This window comes from Oxyura jamaicensis, chromosome 13 (genome assembly GCF_011077185.1).
Source record: "Oxyura jamaicensis isolate SHBP4307 breed ruddy duck chromosome 13, BPBGC_Ojam_1.0, whole genome shotgun sequence".
NCBI lineage: Eukaryota > Metazoa > Chordata > Aves > Anseriformes > Anatidae > Oxyura > Oxyura jamaicensis.
In genome coordinates this window covers 15,052,133-15,058,132 of record NC_048905.1, presented here as the reverse complement: position 1 = coordinate 15,058,132, position 6,000 = coordinate 15,052,133, and positions in this window count along the sequence as shown.

Below are 6,000 nucleotides of genomic sequence, written 5' to 3'. Positions count from 1 at the left end.
GAGCCATAGGTAAGGAAGCACACTAACACCAAAGCAGGTTGTTCTGCCACAAGACACAAGGTCGTGCAACTGCTGTCCAAAATTCAGGGCAGTATTCCTGCAAAAATAAAGCAAAAACTCACCCCAAACTCCATCTGAAATGGTTACTGTATCGCTGTGAATGCAAATGCGCAAAGCCGCTGGAGGCGTTCTGTCATATGCCAGGCTCTGGAGTCCTGCGGGTTTTCTGTCAAAGACGCCAAAGCTTTGATGCCAAAAGAACCGAGTTTGCAATTATATCGTTTGCCTTTTTTTTCCCTTTTTTTTTAAAAAAAAAAAAAAAAAAAAAAAAAAAAAATTCCTTACTGCCTTTTCTAGGAAAGGCTTAAAATAAATTGATGATGGATGGATAAGGAAGGGGCCTCAAACCAAGAAGGGTAAAAAGCCATTACATGGATGTGTACAAATGTAGAGAAATTATATAATGATATGCTACATCTACACTATTAAGAAGTTAAAATGGACTATAAAAGGAAGGTAGAATGGAAGGCAAAATAATAGGACTATTTCCAGCACATTTCAAACAAAAGGCTGGTAACAGGAGTTGTCAAACATTTCTGAAATCAAAAGACTAAAACTACCTCCTCGGGCACTTAAAAATAAATAAATAAAAATAAGAGAAACACTTCTGTTGGCAGAAAGGAGGGAAACAGACACCAGAAATGAATGTTTTCTTCTCTCAGGTAAATGCTATTGCCCAGGATACCGAAACCCAGAAGAGACTGTGGGGGATTTACACCTGCAGCCTAACAAAAGCCACCCACAGCTGCAATCACCCCTCAAATTCTGCAGGGAAAAAAAAAAATATAATAAAAAAGCAGAATAGCCAACACCACCCTAGCTGCATTGTGCTGGGAGAGGTAAGTCTGAGGCAGAGCCCTGATTTCCCATAGCACAGCACAGTCCGGCCCTGCCTCTTCAAGGAGAGGAGCCAGGAGCACTGGGGAGTAGCTGAGGGTGAGCAGGAATAAGTGATTTAAACGGAATATCCTCATCCGTTCACGGGCCATCAGGGCTGCTATGAGGAAGGGATGACCTCCTGGTTATTTTGAAGTGCTAATCTGAAAGTGTTGTCAGAGACCATCCAGATAAAGTTAATTGAGGAGCCACGGCAGAGCCATTGCAGAGAGCGGCTGTGTTTTGAAAAAGCCTTTCTTTGTCTCTGTGTCAGTCTCATCTTGTTTAACTCTCCTGTATCAGCCACGCTGAAAAAATACATCAAGTCAAGCAATGTCTTTTGGGTTTCTTTCTTTTCTTCCCCTTCTCCTTTTCTTGAGGGACTGAATATTGTCCCAGATAGAAATTGCAGGCCAGGCTTGGAAGCCCTCTAGCTCAAATACCGATCGACTTCAGTGGGGTTTCCATGTGTGAAGTACATGCAAGATCAAGCACATCGGTCATTGTTATAATACCACTTACAGAAGCACTTCGTGCTTCAGAAATAAATTGATAGCTGCAAGAGGAACAAAAGACTGTGCACATTATGGTACAGCTGAATGGAGGCTCAGCATTGCTTTACATTATGTGGGCCATACAAGTTTGCTGGTTAGGTTATTAGAAGGGTTATTAAGGCAATTCACTATCTTACGCCCCTGTTCTGCCTTACACATGCAGTAAGGACCTTAAAGCCTACTACTTCTTCTAAAACAACGAGAAAACAAGACATGAATTCTGCAAGCCCTACAAAAGCTGAAACAACACACAGCAGTTGAAAGAAATAAGCCCTTGGCAGCTGCAAGTTGTAAAACAAGGCGAAAGAGAACCTGTGGTTAACACTTGGCCTATCTCCAGATGACTTGCCTTAATCTTGTGACACCAGGAGCTACGTCCACTACCGTGACATTTTGATAACCTGTGCTTTTAAAAACCAAATCAGCAAAAAAGAAAAAGAAAAACCAGAGATAAATCACAGCAGGAACCAAGAAGGAGTTGGGTTGTTGTTTTTTTTTAAAAGCAGTTTGTATACGAGTGTGGCCATACTGGGATACTGCAAAAATCTTCTTCATCTTCTTGGAGAATAGCACAAATATATGGTACAAAAGAGGATTTTAGACTTTTTTATTTAAAAAAAAAAAAAAAGGAGACTATCCACAACTCTGGCTTCTCTGAAAAGACCAAGTACTATTCTGCAATTACTTCCAGTAATAACTACAAAAGGATCTAAATTAACATAAATCTCAGGGGCAAGCTGGTGATTATGGACAGAGACGTACGGGGCACCACGAGTACCTAGGTACGTTCTTACTTTAAAGAAATTTTGAGGCCACACAGAGATAATAGGAAGCACTTAAAAAGGACTGAGAAGAAATTATGTATGTGTGTTTGTCTGCGAAGCACAGGGCATCTAAATGAGGACTCACATAAAACAAATGGCAATAGAGACCTTAGGCAGCACGTTAGGAGAGCGTCAGACAAGGGTAAATATTTGTTGTTAGCTTACCGCAAACAACCGATAGCCTTTACGAGACCTGGAAGAGAACTGAAACCCACTCACATCTCGTATGCACAAAAAAAAAAAAAAAAAAAAAAAAAGCGCATTTGCAAGCAAAATTTTGCTCACGCCGCTAGTCCCACCGTCAGCAGCCGTGCTGGCTCATCTGATGAGCGGCAATTTCATTTTATGCATCAGAAATAAGCTCTTCGATAATATAATTTCGAGGGAGACATTTGTGTGACAAATGCCCGTTTCATACTAGTCTGCTATTAATTTTGAAATGTTGTTTTTATTTTAAACCCACTCTCGTCTCCTGAGGTCCTTCTGCAGCCTTGCCTTCCTTCAGTGCCTAACTCATGCCATCGTGTGGTGGAAAAGGCTCTGTCGCTGGCAGCTTTGGTAGCCAAAATAATCCCCCAAAAACCTCAGCCCAGACCAGGCAGACCTCCTTCCCCCTCCCAGCTTCCGGGACTGGGTTTCCATTAAACATTGAATGGTTCTTGCTCTACTTTTGGCTTCTTCCAGGGAAAACCAGCACATTTCACGCACCGCTCTGGGATGCTTCCTACCACCTGGGGAGGTTGCACGTGCCCCTAGATGCCCCACTCACATTTTCTCCAGCCTTCTCCCCACAGCACTGACCTTACCTACTTCAGACAAGTCCAGTCCTCCCTCCTGTCCCACAACACACGAGCATTTCCCTCTCTCCAGGCCAAATGAGACAGTCCTCCCCCGTCCTGCCTGTGCCCTTGCTGGGGTGGCCTGACTGCACCTGGCCTCCTTTGGCTGGCTGCAAAAGTTGGGCAAAACAACAAGGAGATGCATGCATGGATCCAGCTCCCTTGCTCAGACCTTTTTCTCTTTCACATATTGCTCCATCAGCCCTTGGTCGCATGCAGGTAGAAATCCTTCATTTCTAAGTCACTTTTCTTAACGAAGCTCCCAGATACAGGCTGAGAACAGGGAGGGCAGGCGGGTATTTGCAGGGCTTCACTTGGTGCCTCGGCGTCGAGTCACCAGAAAAACCTTCCTGGTTTGCTAAAACCCACACGTGGACGATGACCGGGGCTTCACCGTGACCACCTGCAGCACAGCCAGCAAAGGCTGTGCCTCCACCTGCCTTGGTGAGCCCCTGCCTCCCCCAGGGCCCCCAGCAGGTTTTGTTGTTTCAGCCTCCAGAAACGCCAGGCTTTTTCTGAGCAACAGATACAGCAACCGATCTACCTGTCTGGTGGCAGGTGAGGGATTGCCGCCCACACCCCTTATATTTTCTTCTCCTCTAACTTTATTTACTGCTGCTTTATTAAGTATTGGATTTTGGTTTATATAAAGGTAAACAATGTTATCACACATATCTTAATCTTATAATTGCAGCCTCACTTGAATTGCTTGATGATTAGCTTCTAGGCATAACACTCATCTCATTCAGTTATACCTTCATTATCATCAGATTCATTAATTTCATCCTCTGCACGCTAAAACACTGCATGGTTAAAGGCAACGTTTAGCAATATTCAGAATATCAGCAAGGCTTCCCAGTCGCTGCTGAGGAGTTTGTAGAAGTGATATTGCACCAAGAGGATCAAGGAGTTAATTTTTCCCTTAAATCCTTAATGCATTGAGGTGATAGCTAAATTAAAAAATATAAATACTATTACTTAATTATTTAAATTGTACCAAAATGTAACTGCAGTGTATCCCGAGCATGGTAAATGGCCTTGGGATGGGCTCTGGGTGAGGCTGGGAGCTGCCTCCTCCTGCCCCACGTGAGAGGGGCATGGCTGGAGAAGCCAGGATCCACGCCTGCTCACAGAGATGAGCATTTTGTCATCTACATTGCTACCTGTCAGCAGCAGGATTTGCTCATCTTCCTGTCATCCAGGGCTCTGCAGGCGGACTTGGCCTTTTCTCTATTCTGTAGCTGTTCCTGGCAGCGCCTTACGCCGCCAGGTCACGCACAGTTCCTCCGTATTCCTGGACTTCCTAGAGCAGGTCCAGAGGAGGCCACGAGGATGATCAGAGGCTGGGCACCTCTCCTAGGAAGAAAGGCTGAGAGAGCTGGGGATGTTCAGCCTGGAGAAGAGAAGGCTCTGGGAAGACCTCCTTGTGGCCTTCCAGTACTTAGAGCAGGCTTATAGAAAAAAGGGAGAGCAGTTTTTTACATGGGCGGATAGAGATAGGACAAGGGGAACGGTTTTAAACTAAAAGAGGGGAGATTTAGATTAGGTGCAAGGAAGAAATTCTTGACTATGAAGGTGGTGAGGCACTGAGCAGGCTGCCCAGAGCAGCTGTGGGTGCCCCATCTCTGGCAGTGCCCAAGGCCAGGCTGGATGGGGTTCGAGCAGCCTGGGCTGGTGGGAGGTGCCCCTGTTCGTGGCAGGGGGTTGGAACCAGATGGGTTTTAAGGTCCCTGCCAATCCCAGCTTTTCCATGATTCCAACACCATTAAGGCTGTTTTAAATAAACCCGGCTGGAAGGAGGCTGAGATCACAGCAGGGAGGAGGTTCAATCACAGCGGCTCGGTGAGGGATGGAAAGCAGCCACCAAGGTTACGAGCTCGAGAGAAACTGTCTCTAAGCGACAAAGGTGATGAATACAGAGGCAGCAAAGCCATCAAACCAAGCCTGGTATAGCCTCTCCAAGCCACCCAGAGTACACTTATCAAATTACTGTTCATTATAGCTGCAGAAGAGTAAAATAGGGGTGTCATGACATTTATCTTTAAAACACGTGTTTTAGTACCTGCTTGAAGAGTGATGTTTTGACAAGATTCCCCCGCCCTCCCATAGGGAAATGAAACCCTTACAGACACAAAGTGTGCCCTTCAGGAACTGCAAGAGACAGATACGTGAAAATGAGTACTCTAAAGCTACTTCAGTATCAGCTTATAAAGGCTTTTGTACAGCACCCCCAGAACAAAGAGGTCCTACGTGAACATCACACTACCAAACCAGTTCACATCACTGTAGGACATGTCTGTACTCTTGGGCCACTAAGGAGAACAAAACACACAGAGAAATAGCTGGCTGTGTTCCAGCTAGAGGCACAGCGACCAGCGCAGGTAAAGCATAAACTTTAGGTTATAAACACAGTATTTCAGCTTCATACTGAACCAACATTATTTTTGTAGAGATTGATGCAACAACACCAGTTGTAGGCAAGAAGTGGTGCAGCTGACCTGCATGTAAACCACAGAAACATTCCCCTGGCACACTGAATTAATAGGTAAAAAGGAAGGAATTAAGTAAATACACATGCAAATATGTGGGCCAATTTAATAGGGGCCTTCGGGCTCAAGTGCTAACATTTGTACAGCTTACATTCTGCACATCTTTTGTGTACTCTTAGGCTACAGACGGCTTCATTCAACAGCACAAATACGACCTGCATTAGAAGAGCAGGGGAAACATTTTTTTGGCTTATCTTCCAGGACTGGAGCCCAGGCGTGGGATAGGAGAAGGAACCCAAAATACATTTAATCAGAGAGGTTTACAATTTCTATTTTACATTTAAAATACCTGTTTTAG